Here is a 25,131-nt window from a genome sequence, read left to right on the forward strand (position 1 = left end):
TCATTATATCATAAAATGTATGGCGCAACCAAAAAACACTATTATACACGCCGTACATATTATATACGCCGTACAATTTATGGTAAAAATGACATGTGTTCTTTATTCTGAGGATCAATACGATTAAAATGATACCCATTATTACATACTTTTCTATTATTGTTGCGCTTTAAAAAAATCACAAACTTTTTAACCAAATTAGTACGTTTATAATCCCTTTATTTTGATGACCTCTAACTTTTTTATTTTTCCGTATAAGCGGCGGTATAGGGGCTCATTTTATGCGCCATGATCTTTACTTTTTTTTGATACCACATTTGCATATAAAAAACTTTTAATACATTTTTTATAATTTTTTTTTATAAAATGTATGAAAAAAGTAGCAATTTTGGATATTTTTTTTCGTTCACCGTACGGGATTACCATTTTATTTTAATAGTTCGGACATTTACGCACGTGGCGATACCAAATATGTCTATAAAATTAATTTTTTACGCTTTTTGGGGGTAAAATAGGAAAAAACGGACATTTTACTTTTTTATTGGGGAGGGGATTTTTCACTTTTTTTTACTTTTAAATTTTTTTAATTTTTTTTTACACTTGAATAGTCCCAATAGGGGACTATTCATAGCAATACCATGATTGCTAATACTGATCTGTTCTATGTATAGAACATAGAACAGATCAGTGTTATCGGTTATCTTCTGCTCTGGTCTGCTCGATCACAGACCAGAGCAGGAGACGCCGGGAGCCGCACGGAGGAAGGAGAGGGGACCTCCGTGCGGCGTTCTGAATGATCGGATCCCCGCAGCAGCGCTGCGGGCGATCCGATCATTCATTCAAATCGCGCACTGCCGCAGATGCCGGGATCTGTATTGATCCCGGCACCTGAGGGGTTAATGGCAGACGCCCGCGAGATCGCGGGCGTCGGCCATTGCCGGCGGGTCCCTGGCTGCGATCAGCAGCCGGGATCAGCCGCGCATGACACGGGCATCGCTCCGATGCCCGCGGTTATGCACAGGACGTAAATGTACGTCCTGGTGCGTTAAGTACCACCACACCAGGACGTACATTTACGTCCTGCGTCCTTAAGGGGTTAAGTGTCAATTTCCAAACTGGGTCCAATTAGCCATTTTCCCTCCCCGGTGTCATGTGACTGTGTTAAAAGGTGTCAGGTGTGAATGGGGAGCAGTTGGCCTAAATTTGGTGTTATAACTCTTACACTCTACTACTGGTAATTGACACTTCATGGCAAAGAACTTTCTAAGGATCCGAAAAAAAATCAATTGTTGCTCTATAAAACAATGGGCTAGAAGATTGCAAAGTCCCTGAAACTGAGCTGCAACACGGTGGGCAAAACCATACAGCGGTTTCACAGGACAGCCCACAACAGGTCTCGCCATGGTCGACCAAAGAAGTTGAGTGCACGTGCTCAGCATCATATCCAGAGGTTGTCTTTGGGAAATAGATGTATGAGTGTTGCCAGAATTGCTGCAGAGGTTAAAGGAGTTAGCCTGTCAGTGCTCAGACCATACCCCGCACACTACATCAAATTATTTGGACATTGAGGATTGTTTTAAGATTGGAATCATTGTATTAGTGTCTTCTAAATGTCATTTATACAACTAAGTCATGAGGACTTTTCAATGGTGTACCGTCCATGTAGCCTGACAAATCCATGTAGACAATGAAAGTGGTGGCCTGGCAACAAACAGGAGTCCTAATGTCTGGATCTGAAGATGGCCCCAGGGGCTAGGAGGCTAAGTCTTACAAACACTTGCCCAAAAGATGATATTCAATATTTAAAAAATGGCATAGTTGTAGATCTAAAGTACTTTGGGCAGCCATGAGCTCCCCGGGAGTCTCAGGTGGCTCTTAAGGCACCCGCATGACAATCCTCCATGGGTAATGACTACCATGTATGCCAAGGGTCAGGACGGTAACTATATGGGATGCAGAGGGTACAGTTGCCTATAGGCTTCTGATATTTGAGGAACTCCGACTACAGGATTTTGACCTATCTCCCTTCAATTTTACTCTTCTGCCCTAAAATCTCAACCAACAAGATCTACAATACCCCTAAACTCCAGATTGAGGACATCAGAACCCATCTCTATAATGTGAAGCCCATTGAATTCTCAATACACAAGTTCCCAGTCCAGAATTCTATGCTGTCTGGCTATCCCACTCATGAGCAAATGAGACATTTATTATCATTCTATTTAGGTCCACATGGACAATGTTGGGTGCCAACAAAGCTGAGCCACAAACCAAATAAAAGACAAGGAAGACACAGACAAGGAAAAGTTCTCAGACCCAAGACTGCACTTATAGTGGAATTAGAACCTTCAGAGAAGCCACCACCGCACACTGTGGTCTGCGCCAAGACCCAATTCGGTAATCTGTAGCCTGAGGAGGGTAGCATTGGCCATTATCTACTGGACTAATCTAATAGTATATCGTCTTCATCCCACAGCCCGCCCGAATGGTACCAGTTGCATTTCTTGACAGAGCATAAAAATTACCTATTTATATAGTGCCCCTAGTGTATAGGTAGAACAACTGTTTGACACAAACCAAAAGGCAGTGAGAGAAAAAAAAAACTTTTTACCTAACACTATCAATAAAACATAACTTTTATTAAAATAAGCAAAAAATGACCAATAAAACCCCAGCAAGGGCCATGTCTGTTAGGAGTCGTGCCGCGGTCAGACATGCTGGCACTGCCGGTACTGTGATTCGCATCCCGAACGCATTCAGCCCTCCGCTGCTCACCTCCCTCATCGTCCCCGTGTGCTTCCTGCTTGATGCCGGCTCTGTGAAATTCCAAGGGACAGTACGCAATTAATTGGTTCTTGCTGCCCCATGACCCTATAAGTACTATCACTTGACCCTTGCCAGATCTTCGTGCCTTATCAGCCTTAGAGAAAGCATTCAGTTTTGTGTCTTGCCTTGCCATGTATCTGCCCTTATTGCTACGTATCCTGTCCTTGCTCCTGTGCAACCTGCCCACTGACCTCTTGCTATGTGACCTGACCTTGCTACTGTGCCACCATCCCTGACCACCTGCCTCTCCAGACTTCATGTTGCCTCTTCCTTCCTGTGCCACTTTACACCTTGGCCGCCTGTGTAGACGAGTCGTATCAGGGGTAGCGACCTGGGTGCCGCCTGCCGCAATGAGTCCATCCCGCTTTGCGGCAGGCTCTGGTGAAAATCAGCGGCACCTTAGACTCCGCTCCCTGGTACAGCCCACGTCATCATCCACAAAGGTACAGCGGATCCACTTCATCGCCAGTCGTTACACTGTCTCTATAGGACTATAAACTAATGGCTAATTTAAAAACATAATGCAGAGCCCATTCCTCTTCCAACATGTTTCACCACCTTGTAGAGACATTCTCAGGGGCAATGGCACTTAATCATGACACATCCACTAAGAAAAGTATACAGTTTGTGTCATACTCACAGAAGGTCTAATAGCAAGGGTCCTGTCTCTATCGGACTATAATCACATTGGTGCCCAAAGTCACCAGTAATGGATTTGACCACGTGCACCTGCAGTGTAAACATAGCAACTAATGGCTAATTTAAAGGAAAAAAGTCATCTTGTTCACCCACACTAAACCCAATACATCAGGTTATGATGCGTGTAAACAGGAAACCGATGTGGGGTCTCTGACTAATATACATACCTTCAGTCCGGTGCCCGGTCCCTCTGAAGATCCTCTTCTATCTTCCCTGAATTGCGCGCTGGAGGCAGGCCCGCTGGCTGAATTTGAATATTCATGGTCTTTGATCCCATGAGCGCTTGTACCAGCAGGCCGGCCTCCAGCGCGCAATTCAGCTAAGATAGAAGAGGCTCTTCAGAGGGACCGGCCGACGTACAGAAGGTATGTTTATTAGTCAGAGACCCCCCATTGGTCTCCCGTTCACCTGCACTATAACCCGGTGTATTGGGTTTAGTATGAGTGAACAGGATGACAGTTTTCCTTTAAACTCATAACGCAAAGCCTTCCTCCTTTCAACATGCTTCACCACCGTGCAGGGGCGTCCTCAGGGGGGCAATGATACTTAGTCATGGCATGTTCACAAAGAGTAACCCACTTAGAACTCTAGCCCAGTTTTTCCCAACTAGGGTGCCTCCAGCTGTTGCAAAACTACAACTCCCAGCATGCCCGGACAGCCAACGGCTGTCCGGGCAAGCTGAGTGTTGTAGTTTTGCAGAAGTCAAACATCTTGAAGTTCAGAAGCAAAGAAAACGGTACAATAACATTGGAAATAAATAATAATAAGTATAATTATAGATACAGGGAGTATTATCGGGTGTATTATCGGAGTATGTAGGACAAGCAGTGTCCATTATCCTCATCATTGCAAGTGCTTAGTGCCATAGACAGCAAAACACTTGCCTGATGCAATAGGATAAAAATACCCCCCAGAAAAAAAAAAAATGCAAAAAAAATCAATACATACCAATCAGGATTAACAATAAGAACAGTGTGAGTTCCCGGGGGTTGTATCATCGCCGGGTTCACACTGTTATTATTAATATTGATGGTATATGTATTGATTTTTTAATTCTTTTTATTTATTTTTACCCAATTGTTTGAGACAAGAGTCTCGCTGTCTATGGCACTTTGCACTTTATGCAATCATGAGGATTGCTATGTATTATGGCTACTTCTTGTATAACATGCTGTGATCATACACCCTATATTTATTATTATTGATTATTCCCCTGGTCTCGGTGACTGCTTCTTGCCTTTATGATGTGGGACCCATCCTTTAACATTTGTGATTTTATTCTTTTTAACAATAAAGATATCTATTTATTTTGTATATAAGTGACTCCTTTTTTTAAACTTTGGCTATTGTACAAATGTATCCAGTCTCGGCAACCCCCTGTGATCTCAAAGAGAACCATAGAGAGAACCTGTATTAAATATATCAATTGTGAGACAATGACCAAAATGGTCATCGGACTTCACGATATTTCCCCAAGGGTTTCAGGAAGCGCATGTCTCATCTAGGGAAAGCAAGGTGAGATATGGGAAATCTTTCCCAAAAAAAAAAAACCTGATGAGAAGTATTACCAATCCAGGATTTTTAAGGAATAAAAGGAAGGTTTGGTAGTGGGGTCTTTCATCCCAGAATATCCCAAATCAGCACAGGTGCTGAAGACAGCGCATGACTGGGCTTTAAAACTAGGTATTAGTCAGTCAGCAAGGGTGGCTGTGGGGAAGCTGAACCACTGATGAGAGGTTGAATCCGGAGGTTTTCAGCCTCAAAAACGAGACATGATAACCTGTGAGAGTAATACAGTAATACATTTGTTCACTGTTGTGTTGGGTGGCTGGTAGTAAGTCACCTGTATATACATGGATGTTTTATATGTATGGCACTGGATGGCAGTATGACTTATATTTCTTACTCCCTGCATGTAAGTGACAACTGAAAGAGGAGAAACTGCTCCAGATAGCTAATTAATGATATTTAAACAATTAAATAGGTTTATGGACTATGGGTTTAGTTCCCCGAAGTACTCCGGTGGAAAACTTTTTTTTTTTTTTTTAAATAAGCTGGTGCCAGAAAGTTAAACAGATTTGTAAATTACTTCTAATACAGAGGAAGTTCTTTTCTTTTTGAATTTCTTTTCTGTCTGTCTCTCTGCTGACACCTCTGTCCATGTAAGGAACTGTCTAGAACAGGAGAGGTTTGCTATGGGGATTTGTTCCTGCTCTGGACAGTTCCTGACATGGACAGAGGTGTCAGCAGAGAGCACTGTGGTCAGACAGAAAGGAAAAAAAAAAGAACTTACTCTGTATTATACAGCAGCTGAAAAGTACTGGAAGGATTAAGATTTTTAAATGAAAGTAATTTACAAATCTGTTTAACTTTCTGGCACCAGTTCATAAAAAAATAAAATTTCCACTGGAATACCCCTTTAAATGGTTAAACTGAAAGCTTTTAGAAGATCCCCATGAAGAATTAAAAAAAAAAAAAAAAACACCAGTACCAAAAACTGTCCCATCTACCCTAAAATAATATCAATAAAAACAACAAATCGACCTTTAAAAAACGAGCCCTCACACAGCTCCATGGGCAAAAAAAATGTAAGAAATACAGTCAGAATAGGGTGATACAAACTGTTTATTTTTATTTTTACAGTGAAACATAACAAAAACAAAAAAATATATATAAATTTTGTATGACTGTAATTGTAGTGACGCCCCCTGACGAAGCTTCCAATAGCGAAACATACATTGGAGTAATTATGTATGGATCTGGCTTCACACATGGTATTAGGGTTGATTTCCCTGTTATTTTCCTTGGGCTGTTTTGATATATATGTGCAGTACATGCTGCTTTTTCAAAAGTATATTGTAGCAGTATATATGTAGCAGTATAGGTCTATCTGCCATCCTGTACTTATTTAAGTAGCATTTTCCTGCGCTGTTATATACATATTATTGTTTCATTTCACTGTATCCTTGGGCTTGAGTTGTTTGTGTGCCTCCATCCATATATACTCGTCCAGTATGTTTTCTGGTGTCTATACATTTTAATGTGATTTTATAGATGTATATGTTAAAGGGGTATTCCGAGATTTTTTTTATTTGACTTTGCTACCGGGGCTGTAAAGTTAGTGTAGTTCATAATATAATGTTTGTACCTGTGTTTGATGGCTGGTCTCGCAATTCTTTTGTGATCTTTCCCCCGATGTTTCTTTTTAACAGCATAAAAGATGAGTATTGTCTCAGGTTTTCCCAGGTTGCAGTGTGACCCGAGACATTACATCACTAGTTACATCACTTAGTGTACAAAGGAGCCTGTCTGCTTCAATGGGTGGAACGATCGCTGGGTGGTGGGGGGGGGGGGGGGGGGATCATTCTCCCCAGGGCTGCAGGGTATTGTAGTTTCAAGCACAGCACACATGGAACGGAGCCTAGCTGTCCTGCAATGGGTGGGGTGACAGATGCGTGGGAGGGAGAAAAGTGACCTCACACTTACAAACAAGGGATCCTGGGACTTGTAGTTAGAAGGAGGGAACTTCAACAGGAAATAGATATTTCCCAAAAAGAAAGCAGCAGCGTTATGGTGGATGCATATTATGGTCATTTAGCACCAAGACAAGCGCTGATCCTTCCTAAGCACGTCCATTACTGTCTCTGCAAGTACTATAGTCACCTTATGCTTCATTTCTTCCACCTTTCTTTATTTCATTAATATGTGAAGGGAGTTTGCACAATTTTGTTCATTCGGAAAGAAAATATCTGGTTAAACCTCCTGCACAGTGCGGACACTATAAACAATTTACTGAGAGCAAAACAGAGTTAAAAGCAGCAGCAGGAAAGTGTTCATCATGGTTCATCTCTGGGCTCAGAGGAGCAAATGTACAAAAAAACACAGACCACATACTGGTACTAAGGTACAAAAGGCAATTTATCTGTGGTGTAAAGTGATGATGTAGAATATTAATACACCTGCTCCCTGTATGGGGGCAGACAGGTTCCGGCCACCAGATGTGTGAAATGATACGGAAGAGAAGACTACACGGAAAAGCTTTTTTGTCTCACTACATTATACCGAAATCGCTAATAGTCACCGACATGATGCGGTGCAGGAAATAAGTCCGAAAACCTTACATAATGAGGTTTTTATACAGGGCCTTAGATAAGTATTCTCCCTTTTGGACTGTTTGCCGAAACTGGAATTCAAATACAGTGACCCCCCGACCTACGATGGCCCCGACATACGATCATTTCAACATACGATGGCCTCTCAGAGGCCATCACATGTTGAAGGCAGCATCATCATACGATGCTTTTGTATGTCGGGGCCATCGCATAAACGGCTATCCGGCAGCGCAGACTGCTTCAGCTGCCACCGGATAGCTGTTTACAGTGCCCCGTGTGGTCCGCTGACGATCACTTACCTGTCCTCAGGGCTCTGGACCTTCGGGATCCCCTGCATCGTCGGCACTCTCCATCGTCGTCATCACGTCGCTGCGCATGACGTCCCATCATCCAATAGGAGCGGCGTGCGTTGCGACGTGATGGCGGCGACGGAGATAAAGAGGTGGTTCTAGTGAGTTTAACCCCTTAAGGACCAAGGACGTACCGGTACGTCCTGAGTCCTTTCCCTTTCTATAATGCGGGGCCAAGACATGGCCCCGCATCATAGCGGGTCGGGCCCGGCCTCTAACAACGTCCGGGACCCGTGGCTAATAGCGCGCGGCATTGATCGCGGTGCCGCACGCTATTAACCCTTTAGACGCGGCGTTCAAAGTTGAACGCTGCGTCTAAAGTGAAAGTGAAACCATGCCGGTTAGCTCAGGGAGCTGTTCGGGATCGCCTCGGCGAAATCGCGGCGTCCCGAACAGCTGTTAGACACGAAGAGGGTCTCCTACCTTGCCTCCTGGTGTCCGATCGCCAAATGACTGCTCAGTGCCTGAGATCCAGACATGAGCAGTCAAGCGGCAGAATCATCGATCACTGGTTTCCTATGAGAAACCAGTGATAAATGTAAAAGATCAGTGTGTGCAGTGTTATAGGTCCCTATGGGATAACAAAGATCAGTGTGTGCAGTGTTATAGGTCCCTATGGGATAACAAAGATCAGTGTGTGCAGTGTTATAGGTCCCTATGGGATAACAAAGATCAGTGTGTGCAGTGTTATAGCCTCCTATGGGAGCTATAACACTGCAAAAAAAAGTGAGAAAAAAAGTGAATAAAGATCATTTAACCCCTTCCCTATAAAAAGTTTGAACCACCCCCCCCCCCCTTTTCCCATTAAAAAAAAAAAAAACAGTGTGCATGAAAATAAAAATAAACATATGTGGTATCCCCACGTGCAGAAATGTCCAAATTATAAAAATATATCGTTAATTAAACCGCACGGTCAATGGCGTGCGCGCAAAGAAATTCCAAAGTCCAAAATAGTGTATTTTTGGTCACTTTTTATATCATGAAAAAATGAATAAAAAGCGATCAACAAGTCCGATCAATGAAAATAGGGTACCGCTAAAAACTTCAGATCACGACCCGTACGCGGTAAAATAAAAAAGTTATAGGGGTCAGAAGATGACAATTTTAAACCTATAAATTTTCCTGCATGTAGTTATGATTTTTTTCAGAAGTGCGACAAAATCAAACCTATATAAGTAGGGGATCATTTTAATCATATGGACCTACAGAATAAATAGAATGTATCATTTTTACGGAAAAATGTACTACGTAGAAACGGAAGCCCCCAAAATTTACAAAATGTCGTTTTTTTTTCAATTTTGTCTCACAATGATTTTTTTTTCCGTTTCGCCGTAGATTTTTGGGTAAAATGACTGATGTCATTACAAAGTAGAATTGGTGGCGCAAAAAAATAAGCCATAATATGGATTTTTAGGTGCAAAATTGAAAGGGTTATGATCTTTTAAAGGTAAGGAGGAAAAAATGAAAGTGCAAAAACGGAAAACGCCCTGGTCCTTAACCCCTTCAGGACGGAGCCCATTTTGGCCTTAGGGACCAGAGCGTTTTTTGCACATCTGACCACTGTCACTTTAAACATTAATAACTCTGGTATCATTATCATTCTGATTCCGAGATTGTTTTTTCGTGACATATTCTACTTTAACATAGTGGTAAATTTTTGTTGATACTTGCATCCTTTCTTGGTGAAAAATCCGTAAATTTGATGAAAAATTTGAACATTTTGCATTTTTCTAAATTTGAAGCTCTCTGCTTGTAAGGAAAATGGATATTACAAATACATTTTTTTTGGTTCACATATACAATATGTCTACTTTATGTTTGCATCATAAAATTGACGTGTTTTTACTTTTGGAAGACACCAGAGGGCTTCAACGGTCAGCAGCAATTTTCCGATTTTTCACAAAATTTTCAAACTCAGTATTTTTCAGGGACCAGTTCAGGTTTGAAGTGGATTTGAAGGGTCTTCATATTAGAAATACCCCATAAATGATCCCATTATAAAAACTACACCCCCCAAAGTATTCAAAATGACATTCAGTCAGCGTTTTAACCCTTTAGGTGTTTCACACGAATAGCAGCAAAGTGAAGGAGAAAATTCACAATCTTCATTTTTTACACTCGCATGTTCTTGTAGACCCAATTTTTGAATTTTTACAAGGGGTAAAAGGACAACATTTTTACTTGTATTTGTAGCCCAATTTCTCTCGAGTAAGGACATACCTCATATGTCTATGTAAAGTGTTCGGCGGGCGCAGTAGAGGGCTCAGAAGGGAAGGAGCGACAAGGGGATTTTGGAGAGTACGTTTTTCTGAAATGGTTTTTGGGGGGCATGTTACCTTTAGGAAGCCCTTATGGTGCCAGAACAGCAAAAAAAAAAACACATGGCATACCATTTTGGAAACTATACCCCTCGGGGAATGTAACATGGTATAAAGTGAACCTTAATACCCCACAGGTGTTTCACGACTTTTGCAAATGTAAAAAAAAAAAAAAAATTTACCTAAAATGCTTGTTTTCCCAAAAAATTTTTATTTTAAAAAAAGGGTAATAGCAGAAAATACCCCTAAAAATTTGAAGCCCAATTTCTCCCGATTCAGAAAACACCCCATATGGGGGTGAAAAGTGCTCTGCTGGGGCACTACAGGTCTCGGAAGAGAAGGAGTCACATTTGGCTTTTTGAAAGCAAATTTTGCTCTGGGGGCATGCCGCATTTAGGAAGCCCCTATGGTGCCAGGACAGCAAAAAAAAAAACACATGGCATACCATTTTGGAAACTAGACCCCTCGGGGAACGTAACAAGGGGTTAAGTGAACCTTTATACCCCACAGGTGTTTCACGACTTTTGCATATGTAAAAAAAAAATTTTTTTTTTACCTAAAATGCTTGTTTTCCCAAAAATTTTACATTTTTAAAAAGGGTAAAAGCAGAAAATACCCCCCAAAATTTGTAACACAATTTCTCCCGAGTACGGCGATACCACATATGTGGCCCTAAACTGAGAGCGCCATGCGCATTTGAGGCCTAAATTAGGGACTTGCATAGGGGTGGACATAGGGGTATTCTACGCCAGTGATTCCCAAACAGGGTGCCTCCAGCTGTTGCAAAACTCCCAGCATGCCTGGACAGTCAATGGCTGTCCGACAATACTGGGAGTTGTTTTGCAACAGCGGGAGGCTCCGTTTTGGAAACCGTGGCGTACCAGACGTTTTTCCTTTTTATTGGGGAGGGGAGGGGGGCTGTATAGGGGTATGTGTATATGTAGTGTTTTTTACTTTTTATTTTATTTTGTGTTAGTGTAGTGTAGTGTTTTTAGGGTACAGTCGCCCGGCGGGGGTTCACAGTAGTTTCTTGCTGGCAATTTGAGCTGCAGCAGAAAGTTTGCGGCAGCTCAAATTTGCAGCCAGATACTTACTGTAATCCTCCGCCCATGTGAGTGTACCCTGTACGTTCACATTGGGGGGGGGGGGGGGGCATCCAGCTGTTGCATAACTACAACTACAACGGTGACTGCTGAGAGTTGCAGTTTTGCAACAGCTGTAGGCACACTGGTTATGTATCACTGAGTTTGTGACCTAACTCAGTGTTTCACAACCAGTGTGCCTCCAGCTGTTGCAAAACTACAACTCCCAGCATGTATGGTGCATGGTGTACGGTGACTGCTGAGAGTTGTAGTTTGCAACAGCTGGAGGCACACCGGTCGTGAAACACTGAGTTAGGTAAAAAAAAAAACTCTGAGTTTCACAACCAGTGTGCCTTCAGCTGTTGCAAAACTACAACTCTCAGCAGTCACCGACAGCCAACGGGCATGCTGGGAGTTGTAGTTATGCAACCAGCAGATGCACCACTACAACTCCCAGCATGCACTTTAGCTGTTTGTGCAAGCTGGGAGTTGTAGTTATACAACAGCTGAAGGTACACTTTTCCATAGAAAGAATGTGCCTCCAGCTGTTGCAAAACCATAAGTCCCAGCATGCCCATAAGGGAATGCTGGGAGTTGTGGTGGTCTGCCTCCTGCTGTTGCATAACTACAGCTCCCAGCATGCCCTTGTTGCATGCTGGGAGCTGTTGCTAAGCAACAGAAGGAGGCTGTCACTCACCTCCAACGATCCAGACGCTGCAGGTCAGTCCCGCCGCCGCCGCCGCTGCTCCTGGGGCCCCGATCCCAACATTAACGCTGGGGATCGGGGTCCCCAGCACCTGGGGTGCACGTCCCGCACCCGCTCACGTCCTCCGGAAGAGGGGCGGAGCGGGTGCGGGAGTGACACCCGCAGCAGGCGCCCTGATTGGTCGGCCGGTAATCCGGCCGACGAATCAGGGCGATCGTGAGGTGGCACCAGTGCCACCTCACCCCTGCAGGCTCTGGCTGTTCGGGGCCGTCAGAGACGGCCCCGAACAGCCAGTAATTCCGGGTCACCGGGTCACTGGAGACCCGATTGACCCGGAATCGCCGCAGATCGCTGGACTGAATTGTCCAGCGATCTGCGGCGATCGCCGACATGGGGGGGCATAATGACCCCCCTGGGAGATATGCCGGGATGCCAGCTGAACGATTTCAGCAGGCATCCGGCTCCGGTCCCCAACCGGCTAGCGGTGGGGGCCGGAATTCCCACGGGCGTATGGATACGCCCTCGGTCCTTAAGGACTCGGGATGCAGGGCGTATCCATACGCCCTATGTCCTGAAAAGGTTAAGGGGTTAAAGGGGTACTTCACTGGCTAGCATTGGGGACATTTCGTTCCGAACGCTGTGCGAGCACTGCGGGGATCGGCCACGCCCTCTTGTGATGTCACACCCCGCCCCCTCAATGCAAGTCTATGGGAGGGGGCGTGACGGCAGTCACGCCCCCTCCCATAGACTTGCATTGAGGGGCGGGCATGATGAGGGGGTGTGGCCGACCCCCGCAGCGTGTGCACAGCATTCAGAACTAAATGTTCCCAACGCTGGCCAGTGGAGTATTGCATTAATCTTGGTCAGAGAGCATGTCAGTTTGCCAGTTCCTCGGGCATACCTTCTACAAATAGTCCTCACAGTTTACTAGCCCTGCCTAAAATCAAATTCCAGCCTGTTGCCTAACGAGTCCCTCTGCAAGGATTAAAAAGCTCTACAGTTTCTTTTGCCCTGGTTCACCCCCATGTGAAAATCCTGGGGGGACATAGAGGGACTTTGGGTCAAAACCACTTAGCCATGTGACACTCACAATAGGGGCTACTGCGCACATTTCCTCTTACTATCCACCATTTTATTTTGGGTATATCTGTATATATGGACACTGCACAGTACCACCTCTCTCGTCATGCACTCTTAGGTTTACTCCTTAAGGACGCAGGTCGTACCTGTACGTCCTGGTCCCGCTCCCGCGATATATATCGGGTCGGTCCCGGCGGCAAATGGTAGCCGGCGCTAATATGGACATCACCAACCGTGGTGATGTCCGGTATTAACCCTCTAAAGTAAAACTGTGGTGTCCCGATTAGCTAGGATGTGACAGGAGGGTCCCTTACCTGCCTCCTGCTTGTCCAATCAGCGATTGATTGCTCCAAGCCTGAGATCCAGGCTTGAGCAATCGACCGCCGATAACACTGATCATTGCAATGCTATGGCATAGCATTGATCAGTGCCTGCAATCAGTGTATTGCAAGATATAGTCCCCTATGGGGGCTATAGCATTGCAAAAAAAAAAAAGTGGGGAAAAAAAAAAAGTTAATAAATGTGATTTAACCCCTTCCCTAATAAAAGTTTGAATCACCCCCTTTTTTCCATATAAATAAAACTATGTAAATAAAAATAATGTGGTATCGCCGCGTGCGTAAATGTCCGAACTATAAAATTATATCATTAATTAAACACCATGGTCAATGTTGTACACGTAAAAAAAAAATCCAAATTCCAAAATAGAGTATTTCTGGTCACTTTTATACCATAAAAAAATGTATAAAAAGGGATCAAAAAGTCTGATCAAAACAAATAAACAAATATGGTACTCATAAGAACTTAAGATCACGGCGCAGAAAATTAGCCCTCATATCGCCCCGTATGCGGAAAAATAAAAAAGTTATAGCGGTCAGAAGATGACAATTTTAAACGTATTAATTTTCGTGCATGTAGTTATGATTTTTTCCAGAAGTACGACAAAATCAAACCTATATACTGTAAGTAGGGGATCATTTTAATCATATGGACCTACAGAATAAAGATAAGGAGTCATTTTTACCAAAAAATGTACTGCGTAGAAACGGAAGCCCCAAAGGTTAAAAAATGGCGTTTATTCTTCAATTTTGTCGCACAATGATTTTTTTTTTGGGGGGGGGGGGGTTTTGCCGTAGATTTTTTGGGTAAAATGACTAATGTCATATCAGAGTAGAATTGGTGGCGTAAAAAATAAGCCACCATATGGATTTTTAGGTGGAAAATTTTAAGGGTTATGATTTTTAAAAGTAAGGAGGAAAAGACGAAAATGCAAAAACTGAAAAACGCTGAGTCCTTAAGGGGTTAAACAACAGTATCTGCACTTATTCTGTACACATAGGGGAGGATTTATTGAAACCTGTCCAGAGGAAAAGTTGCTGAGTTGCCCATAGCAACCAATCAGATCGCTTCTTTCATTTTGGAAAAGGCCTGAGAAAAATGAAAGCAGCGATCTGATTGGTTGCTATGGGCAACTCAGCAACTTTTCCTATGGACAGATTTTGATAAATCTCCCCCATAGACACTGCACAGTACCCCTTTTCTAGTCCTGCACACCTGGGGTAAATAACAGTATCCTCACTAACTCTCTCTATATAACATTTTGTACTCCAAACTACCGTATTTTTCGTCCTATAGGACGCACCGGCGTATAAGACGCACCCAATTTATAGGTGCAAACCTATTTTGAACCCAATAGTGGTCTTCAACCTGCGGACCTACAGATGTTGCAAAACTACAACTCCCAGCATGCCCGGACAGCTGTTGGCTGTCCGGGCATGCTGGGAGTTGTAGTTTTGCAACATCTGGAGGTCCGCAGATTGAAGACCACTGCATAGGAGGTAATACTCACGTGTCCCCGTCGCTCCGGACCCGTCACCGCTGCCCTGGATGTCGCTCCATCGCTGTCGCCGCGTCCCCGTCGCTCCGGAACGTCTCTGCTGCCGGCCGGGTATCATCGCTCTCCGTCGCCGCCATCACGTCGTTACGCATGCCGACGCACGTACGCGACGACGTGATGACGAGGAAGGAGAGCGCCGGCCATACAGGGGATCCCTGAACGGAGAAGACACCGAGGAGGCAGGTAAGGTCCCTCTCGGGGTCCTGTAAGCACTAACCCGGCTATTCAGTCAGGCTGTTCGGGACCGCCGCGGTGAAATTGCGGCGGTCCCGAACAGCCCGACTGAACAGCCGGGTTAGTGTCACTTTCCCTTCAGACGTGGCGGTCAGCTTTGATCGCCGCGTCTGAAGGGTTAATACAGAGCATCACCGCGATCGGTGATGTCCTGTATTAGCCGCGGGTCCCGGCCGTTGATGGCCGCAGGGACCGCCGCGATAGGGGTGTATTCGCCGTATAAGACGCACCGACTTTTCCCCCCCAGTTTTGGGGAAGAAAAAGTGCGTCTTATACGGCGAAAAATACGGTAAGTTCCGTGACACAAAATGAATTCTATACACACAAGATAAACATAATCACAAAATTATTTGTATAGACTGTACAGGTTTCAGTTTCCGAGTCTGTAGATGACAGCTGGGAGGGTGCCAATGTCAAAATGGGGTGCCCAGGGCCCATCAGTGGAATAGTTCCTGGGACCATCGGTGGAATAGTTTGAGGGCCCATCAATTATATAGTTCTTGGACCCATCAGTGGAATAGGTCCTGGGCCTTTCAGTGGTATAATTCTTGGGCCCATCAGTAGAATAGGTCCTGGGACCATCGATGGAATAGTTCCTGGGACCATCGGTGGAATAGTTCCTAGGCCCATCAGTTATAAAAACTCAAGATGGCCAGAAGCTACTTTCATGGCTTTACCCCTATGTTGCAGGGATGATATTTTTATACCTCATCATGACACCAGACAACATTCCAATAGATTTAAAGGGGTACTCCGCTGTTCAGCGTTTGGAACAATCTGTTCCGAATGCTGGAGTCGGCGCCGGGAGCTCGTGACATCATAGCCCCTCCCATAGACTTGCATTGAGGCGGCGGGGTGTGATGTCATGAGGGGGCGGGGCTCCAGCGTTCGGAACAGTTTGTTCGTTCCAAACGCTGAGCAGCGGAGTACCCCTTTAAGTTCCACAACCAAGTGTTCCCCCTTTGGACTACACAAGGCACCATCCTCCTCTCTTTTAAATCATTCAGATGTTCATTATTAAACTTCGGACAGGCCTGTACATGAGCTTCCTTGAGCAGGGGGACCTTGCAGGCACTGCAGGATTTTAGTCCTTCATGGCGTAGTGTGTTAGCAATTGTTTCCTCGGTGACTATGGTCCCAGCTGCCTTGACATCGTTGACATGATCCTTCTGTGTAGCTCTGAGCTGATTCCTCACCTTCTTCATGATGAATAAAACTCCACGAGGTGAGATATTACATCTAGCCCCCGACTTAGGGAGACTGAGTGATGTTGAGAGGAAGTTATTGTTATCGTGTGTTTATTCCATTTGTGAATAATGGCACAGACTGTAGTAAACTTCTCCCCAAGCTGCTCGGCGAGGGTCTTGTAGCTCATTCCAGCCTTGTGTAGATCTACAATCTTGTCCCTGACATCCTTGGACAACTTTTTGGTCTTGGCCATGGTGGAGAGTTTGGAATTGGATTGATCACTTCTGTGGACAGGTGTCTTTTATAGAGTTAAAGGGGTACTCCGGTGGAATTTTTTTTTTTTTTTAATCAACTGTTGTAAGTTATGAATTGATTTGCAATTTAATCAGTGAAATAAGTACTTGCCCCCTATTAATCAGCAAGATTTCTGGCTCCCAGGTGTTTTTTATACAGGTGACGAATTGAGATTAGGAGCACTCTCTTACAGGGTACACTCCTCATCTCAGCTTGTTAAAGGGGTACTCCGGTGGAAAACAATTTTTTTTAAATCAACTGGAGTCAGAAACTTAAACAGATTTGTAAATTACTTTTATTTAAAAAATCTTAATCCTTTCAGTACTTATCAGCTGCTGTATACTACAGAGGAAGTTCTTTTCTTTTTGAATTTCTTTTCTGTCTGACCACAGTGCTCTCTGCTGACACCTCTGTCCATGTCAGGAACTGTCCAGAGCAGGATAGATTTGCTATGGGGATTTGTTCCTGCTCTGGACAGTTCCTGACATGGACAGAGGTGTCAGCAGAGAGCACTGTGGTCAGACAGAAAGGAAATTCAAACTCCCTGGGGAGCATACAGAAGCTCATAAGTACTGGAAGGGTAAAGATTTTTAAATAGAAGTAATTTACTTTCTGACTCCAGTTGATTTAAAAAAAAATGTTTTCCACCGGAATACCCCTTTAACAAGCTGAGATGAGGAGTGTACCCTGTAAGAGAGTGCTCCTAATCTCAGTTCGTCACCTGTATAAAAAACACCTGGGAGCCAGAAATCTTGCTGATTATTAGGGGGCAAGTACTTATTTCACTGATTAAATTGCAAATCAATTCATAACTTATTGGAAGTGTGTTTTTCTGGATATTTATGGTGTTATTTTGTCTGTTCAAATAAACCGACCATTAAAATTATAGACCGATCATTTCTTTGTAAGGGGACAAATGTACAAAATCAACAGGAGGGCAAATAATTTAATTTCTCCACTCCCGTGGAGGACTACGCGCCTGTCTGCCCTTCATGAAGTGAGGAGTCTTCATCAGCCGCAGTTACTAGCAGTTAAAGTAGTGCTTTGTACCTTTACATACTGGGGATTGTAGTGCTTTGTCACTTAGCATATTGGAGTCTGTACTACAGATTCTAATAAGCAAAGGGATAAAGCACTACAACCCCCAGTATGTAAATCTAATATGGAAAAGGATACACAGCACTACAACCAACAGTATGTAGAGATACAACGTATTACAAGTGTGGTGACCCCGAGTTGTGGGGTGACCACGGGGCGTGAAGGGTGTAGGTGGATGGGGCAGATGGTGTTAACCCCAGGGGCAAGATGTTATTAACCCCTAATATTCGTGACGCCAGAGTGGTTTTTGGGGATCGGTAACCATCAAAACGATATGCCCGTTATCCCAAGGTTAGGCAGGACAAGAAGAGTGCACGACCAGGTTATGGCTAACGGAGGCTTTACTGAGGTCAGACAGTTGTGACAGTCTTTACAGCTAGGCCAGAATCCCAGAGAGTCAGCCAGTAACACGGAAAGGGCCATGCAGCTTGCTTGGGGTTGCAATACTTTTGGATCAGACTTCCATGCAGCCACTCTGACTATAATTGACTTTACTGGTAACTTGACTTGGTTGTAGGTTGAGACAGTAGACATAGATGGCTGGACTTACTGACGTATGCAGGCTTGTGTACAGGCTTTATGGCCTCCATGTGTATTGGATGCTGGATCTGAGGTCTGTGCTTGGCTGTGCCTCAGCAAAGGTCTTGTGTAAGAGAGTGATTGTAATGGCCGCCCCTCTTATAAAGGGGGGCTGAGCCAGAAGCCCATAGGTCAAGCTGCAAGTCATGTGTTTTACTGGTGCTCTCTGGGTAACGTGATAGCATAACATGTGATAACTTCAAAGATCCTTTAGACATTTACATTGGTCCTCTAAAGGTCCTTTATATACACATAATACATAACCTTGTACTGGCTAGACATAGTAACAGTAACTTCATTATGGGGGAAGCACTGCAGGAGAGCCCCCAGGACACTGAGGGACTCAACCTGACAGGGCCTAAGTACTGTACAGGGTTATATCCCGTACTGGGACATTACACAAGCTCATAACCTCCAGCACAGAAGACAAAAAGGCTTGTAATGTATTGTATCTCTACATACTGGGAGTTGTAGTGCTTTGTTCCTTTGCATACTGGGAGTTATAGTGCATTGTTGCACTGCATAGTGGAGGTTGTAGTAAAAAGTAGTGAATAAAATATTTTAAAAAGTTTTAATAAAAGTGAATAAGCCCGTCCCCCCATTAAAAAAAAATTTAAATCCCCTCTTTTCCTATTTAAAAAAAAAAAAAGTGTAAAAAAAATGTAAATAAAACATATTTGGTATTGCCGGGTGCGTAAATGTCTGGTTCATAAAAACAATATGTTAATGAAGCCATATGGTGAATGGCGTAAACATAAAAAAAAAAATCTAAGTCCAAAAATATGGATTTTTATCAGAAATAAATTATTAAAAGTATTAAAAAAAACATCAGAACTTGAATGGTACCAATAAAAACTACAGATCACGGCGCAAAAAATAAGCCCTCATACATCCCCGTAAGTTATATAAAAACTATATTAAAAAAGTGGGTGGGGCAATGCATTTTCGGTTTCGGTTTTTGGCAAAGCACAACCTAAATTTTCGGTTTGGGTTTCAGCCCAAAATTTCCCTTTCAGTGCATCCCTAGTTATCACCATATATATTACCATCATACTGTTACTGACCAAATTCTGTATACTGAGACCAATATTACCAATAACACCAGTGTACAAGGAGGAATATTACCACCTGATTAAATCTTGTATACTGAGACCAATTTTATGTAAAGGGATGTGGAACTGTCATAAGACACTGGCATAATACTAGGAAAGATATGCCAACAACCTTCCTGTACTGTACGGTCATAGATAATAAAATCACAAGACATGCAATTATACAAATCACAACTAAATAGCAAAACATTCTACAAAGATTATACTGTGCTGGCAGAATGATATGGGAAGCAGTCATGGTATTAACAGTAGAAGAGATATTCAGGGATCGATCCCAAAAACATTCTGGAAAATACTGATGCACTGGCTTTAAAAAGTGCTATGTTAGCAGAAAGAAAATAAAATGCAACTGCACAGCAAGGAAGAGGTTACTCTAAGCCATGGCATACTACACATTTGTAGGTGTGTCGCAAGCTGACAGCACTTACTTACATAGTTCATCCTGTCTGCAGCCCCGCTCCTCTCACCTGTTTTCCTGTGTGCAGGTTTCCCTATCCATATCATGGAATCCTATGGAGGTGCATGTGACCATACCGCTCCACCGGGCCTGCGTGTAACACTATGGAGAAAGCAGAGTGACATGTATGTTCACATGTGTCTCCACAGGACACAATGATATGGAGTTTTAAACAGAACGGAGCCAAAAACAGTATGAAGTATGTAAGTGCCTTACAGTGGGGGACAAGCTACCTATAGGGAGGTCTGGTCTACAGGGTGGGCAAGCAACCTTCAGGGTTTGCTTCTTCGGTGGTCCTACCTACAAAGTGAGGGTGGTAACTACCTACCAGGGGGTCCTACCTAGAGAGGGAAATCTACCAGCAGAGAAGTCCATCTACAGGGGGAGGGGTCAAGCTACCTACAGGAGACAAACTATCTACAGCCGGTCCTACCTAAAGGGACAAACTACCTACAACCCAGTGTTTCCTACAGGGCAAAAAATACCTAAAAATTAGTCCTACCCACAAAGGGCAAGTTTGTAGGGCAAGCCCACAAAGGCTAGGTATGCCCCACAGTAAAAAAAATAAATAAATAGATGTGTGCCCCAAGCTAAAAAAAAAAAAAAAAAAGTTTGGGAAACACTGTCCTAAGCAATGAACTTCTGCTGATAATGATGATGACAAGCTTTCTGACTAGAGGTGGAGGGAGATTTACATTTAGAGATAGCACTGTGTACATGCATGTGGTGTCCCAGCTGCTGCCCATCAGAGTTGTCTGGTGGTTGAGTAAATCAAGGTTTGCTGGATGCCCATGTGTAGCTTAAGTGCTGAATAGTACTGCACCTGTGATTATTTGCATTGCATATGTATTTTCTGTATTTAAGTGCCATTGTATAAATACACCAAGGAAACCAGAGTGCAGATGTTTTTCACATGCATTACATTTTATTGTACTGCTGAATAGCTGATTTGATCACATGACATTTCCTAGCCAATAATTGCAGGAACCAGTCCCAAGCCCAAACCTTCTTTCCTGGGGAAAGAAAAGGGCCTAAATCTGTTCTCCTTAGTTGAGGACCTGGCCTTTGCCAGAGACATGCATCCTACAGCAGTCATAGATATACAGGCCACACATGTACCCTTAGTTACTGTTCCCAAATCCTGTTCCAAGTCCACACCGTGTGAATTCATTTCTACATGGTCTTATACATTTTCAAGAATGGATAAGCTGTACAAGGACCTTTATGTCTTTTGTTGATCAATCGGATCAGTGCCAGCCTGTCTGGCAAGTCAGGAGGACTATTGTCACTGTATTTACAACCATACTGTAACTAACCAAATCCAGTATACCGAGACCGATATTACCAATAATACCAATATACAAGGAGGAAGATTATCACCATACATATTACCATTGTAATGCCGAGCGCTCCGGGTCCCGCTCCTCCCCCGGAGCGCTCGCGGCGTTCTGTTCATGCTTGCAGCGCACCGGTCAGACTCACTGACCGGGAGCGCTGCTCTGTGTCCCCCGGCGGGGATGCGATCAGCGCGACTGACGTGCCTGCCCGTGGGTCGTATCCCGATCATCTCACCTGCTCAGTCCCTCTCTAGGGCGCGCGCCGGGTCTCTCAAATTTAAGGGGCCAGTACATCATTAATTGGTGCCTGGTCCTATCAGTTCATAATCACTCCCTACACATAAAAACCCACTTTCCCTTCCTGTCCTTGCCAGATCTTGTTGCCTTGTGCCCTGAGAAAGCGTTTAGTGTGTTCCTTGCCTGTGTATCCAGATCTTCTGCTGTTGCCGCTGACTACGAACCATTGCCGCCTGCCTTGACCTTCTGCTACGTCTGACCTCACCTTCTCAGCTGCCAGAGAGGTCGAGTCGCTACTGGGGGACACGACCTGGTAGTTACCGCCGCAGCAAGTCCATCCCGCTTTGCGGCGGGCTCTGGTTAACACCAGTAACTACTTAGAACCGATCCTCCAGTACGACCCGCGCCATCGCCTCTCTGGCACAGAGGATCCACCTCCTGTGTCCTCACCAGCCGCCAGTCCGGATCCTGACAACCATCATACTGTTACTGACCAAATCCTGTATACTGAGACCAATATTACTAATAATACCAGTATACAAGGAGGAATATTATCTCCATACATATTACCATCTTACTGTGACTAACCAAATACAGTATACTGAGACCAATATTGCCAATAGTACTGGTATACACTGTGCAAATTATATTGCCACACCATGATTACATATTAGCATTAACTTGTGACTATTACGACTACACTGTTACTGAACAATACACACTATAGAAAGACCAGCCTTCCCCCTTTCTACCTTACAGTGACCATATAGAAGTAGATACCAGCTCTGCAGACCGTATTATTCCAGTTACATCCAGTGACTCCCAGATAATGCCTTCCCTGGTAGGAGTCTTTCTTTTCCCATCTTTTCTATCCAACCTAAACTGCCAATAAGGCTCATCGCATTTCTAGTCCCCTTCTCATCTATTCCACAACTTTATACAAACTCTCCATCTATTGAATACAAAATGGTAATGTCTTACACAGAGTGGACAGATAAGCAGGAAGGTATGTCCTCCAGTAGGTACTTTCCCACAGTAAGTAGATAAGGCTGCCCAGTAGGAAGGTAGGTGCCCCCATGCCTGAGTAGGTAGATACTCCCATTAGGCTCCCCCCTAGTACATAGGTAGGGCCAACCATAAGGTAGATAAGTGCCCAAGAAAGTAGGAAAGTACGTGTCCCCAGTAGGCAGGTAGGTTTCTCCAGTAAAAGGTCCCCCAGTAGGTAGATGCTACCCATTAGACCAGTACATCCCCAAGTAGGTAGGTTCCCTAGTTGGTAGATGGGTGTCCCACATTAGAATGGGACATTCCCCCTGTACACCTCCAGTAGGTAAATAGAAGCCTTTTTCCCTCCTCTACATCTCAGGTAGATAGATGGGAACCCCCTACTCCTGTTCTTTCCCATGTGGTTATCTCCCTGTACATCCCTCAGGGGGTAGGTAGTAACTCCCCTCCACTATACACCCCCCAGCAAGTAGGAAATAGCCTCCCTCCTCCTGTACACCCCAAGTAGGTAGGTAGTAGCCCCCTTACCCTGTACACTCCTCCAGTAGGTAGTTGTCCCCATGCCCTGTCCATCCCCAGTAGCTAGGTAGTAGCCCCTCCCCTATACACCCCCAGAAGGTACAGTGGGGCAAAAAAGTATTTAGTCAGCCACCAATTGTGCAAGTTCTCCCACTTAAAAAGATGAGAGAGGCTGTAATTTTCATCATAGGTATACCTCAACTTTATTTGCAAATTATGGTGGAAAATAAGTATTTGGTCAATAACAAGTTAATCTCAATACTTTGTTATATCCCCTTTGTTGGCAATGACAGAGGTCAAACGTTTTCTGTAAGTCTTCACAAGGTTTTCACACACTGTTGCTGGTATTTTGGCCCATTCCTCCATGCAGATCTCCTCTAGAGCAGTGATTTTTTTGGGGCTGTCGCTGGGCAACACATTCTTTCAACTCCTTCCAAAGGTTTTCTATGGGGTTGAGATCTGGAGACGTGCTAGACCACTCCAGGACCTTGAAATACTTCTTATGAAGCCAGTTTTCTGGGCGGTGTCTTTGGGATTATTGTCATGCTGAAAGACCCAGCCACATTTTATCTTCAATGCCCTTGCTGATGGAAGGAAGTTTTCACTTCATTCTTTCCTTTACATGGATCATTCTTCCTGGTCTCTTTGCAGAAAAACAGCCCCCAAAGCATAATGTTTCCACCCCCATGCTTTACAGTAGATATGGTGTTCTTTGGATTCAACTCAGCATTCTTTCTCCTCCAAACACGATGAGTTGAGTTTTTACCAAAAAGTTCTACTTTGGTTTGATCTGACCATGTGACATTCTCCCAATCCTCTTCTGGATCATCCAAATGCTCTCTAGCAAACTTCAAACAGGCCCGGACATGTACTGGCTTAAGCAGGGGGACACGTCTGGCACTGCATGATTTGAGTCCCTGGCGGCGTAGTGTGTTACTGATGGTAGCCTTTATTACTTTGGTCCCAGCAGGTAATTCACTAGGTCCCCCCATGTGGTTCTGTGATTTTTGTTCACTGTTCTTGTGATCATTTTGACACCATGGAGTGAGATCTTGCGTGGAGCCCCAGATCGAGGGAGATTATCAGTGGTCTTGTATGTCTTCTATTTTCTAATAATTGCTCCCATAGTTTATTTCTTCACACCAAGCTGCTTGCCTATTGCAGATTCAGTCTTCCCAGCCTGGTGCAGGTCTACAATTTTGTTTCTGGTGTCCTTCGACAGCTCTTTGGTCTTGGCCATAGTGGAGTTTGGAGTGTGACTGTTTGTTTGAAGTTGTGGACAGGTGTCTTTTATATTGATAACAAGTTCAAACAGGAGCCATTAATACAGGTAACGGGTGGAGGACAGAGGAGACTCTTAAAGAAGAAGTTACAGGTCTGTGAGAACCAGAAATCTTGCTTGTTTGTAGGTGACCAAATACTTATTTTACTGAGGAATTTACCAATTAATTAATTAGAAATCCTACAATGTGATATCCTGTATTCTCCCCCCCCCCCCATTCTGTCTCTAATAGTTGAGGTATACCTATGATGAAAATTACAGGACTCTCTCATCTTGCACAATGCACAATTGGTGGCTGACTAAATATTTTTTGCCCCACTGTAGGTAGTAGCCCCCTCCCCTTTTACTTATCCCAGTGGGAAGTTAGTAGCCCCCTTCTTATGTATGCTTGCAGTATGTAGGTAGTAGCCCCCTCTCCTTTACTTTCTTGTTTAGGTAGGTAATAATCCCCTCCCTCTCTACACCCCCCAGTGGGTAGGTAATAGCCTCCCTCCCCCTGTAGACCCCCAGTGGGTAGGTAATAGCCCCCCTTCCCCTGTGGACCCCCATGCACACCAGTATGATACCTTTTGCACTGCTTCTGTTTGCTGTCTAAATTGAATACAGTTTTAAGAAATGTATTATAATGTTATTATATATATAATATAATGTTATCGCTCCTCCAATCATGTCAGATGTGCAGTACAACAGAATCAAGTATTAGAGTGTTATTATAATAA

At 44.0% G+C, this 25,131-nt stretch overlaps 1 protein-coding gene across 4 annotated transcripts in view; it reads right to left on the minus strand.

Moving 5' to 3' along the window:
- OPN5 (opsin 5) overlaps positions 1-25,131 on the minus strand; it is a 99,685-nt gene that overhangs the window by 57,074 nt on the left and 17,480 nt on the right. The window contains exon 2 of one of the 4 annotated variants that reach the window (XM_056563861.1): positions 20,043-20,134. The exons of 2 other annotated variants lie outside the window; for them this stretch is intronic. The gene's annotated coding sequence lies outside the window, so the exon portion shown is untranslated. Of the gene's footprint in view, positions 1-20,007; positions 20,135-25,131 lie in introns of all 4 variants that reach the window. One more of the 4 variants, XM_056563863.1, reaches the window with a different exon arrangement.

This window comes from Hyla sarda, chromosome 3 (assembly GCF_029499605.1).
Source record: "Hyla sarda isolate aHylSar1 chromosome 3, aHylSar1.hap1, whole genome shotgun sequence".
NCBI lineage: Eukaryota > Metazoa > Chordata > Amphibia > Anura > Hylidae > Hyla > Hyla sarda.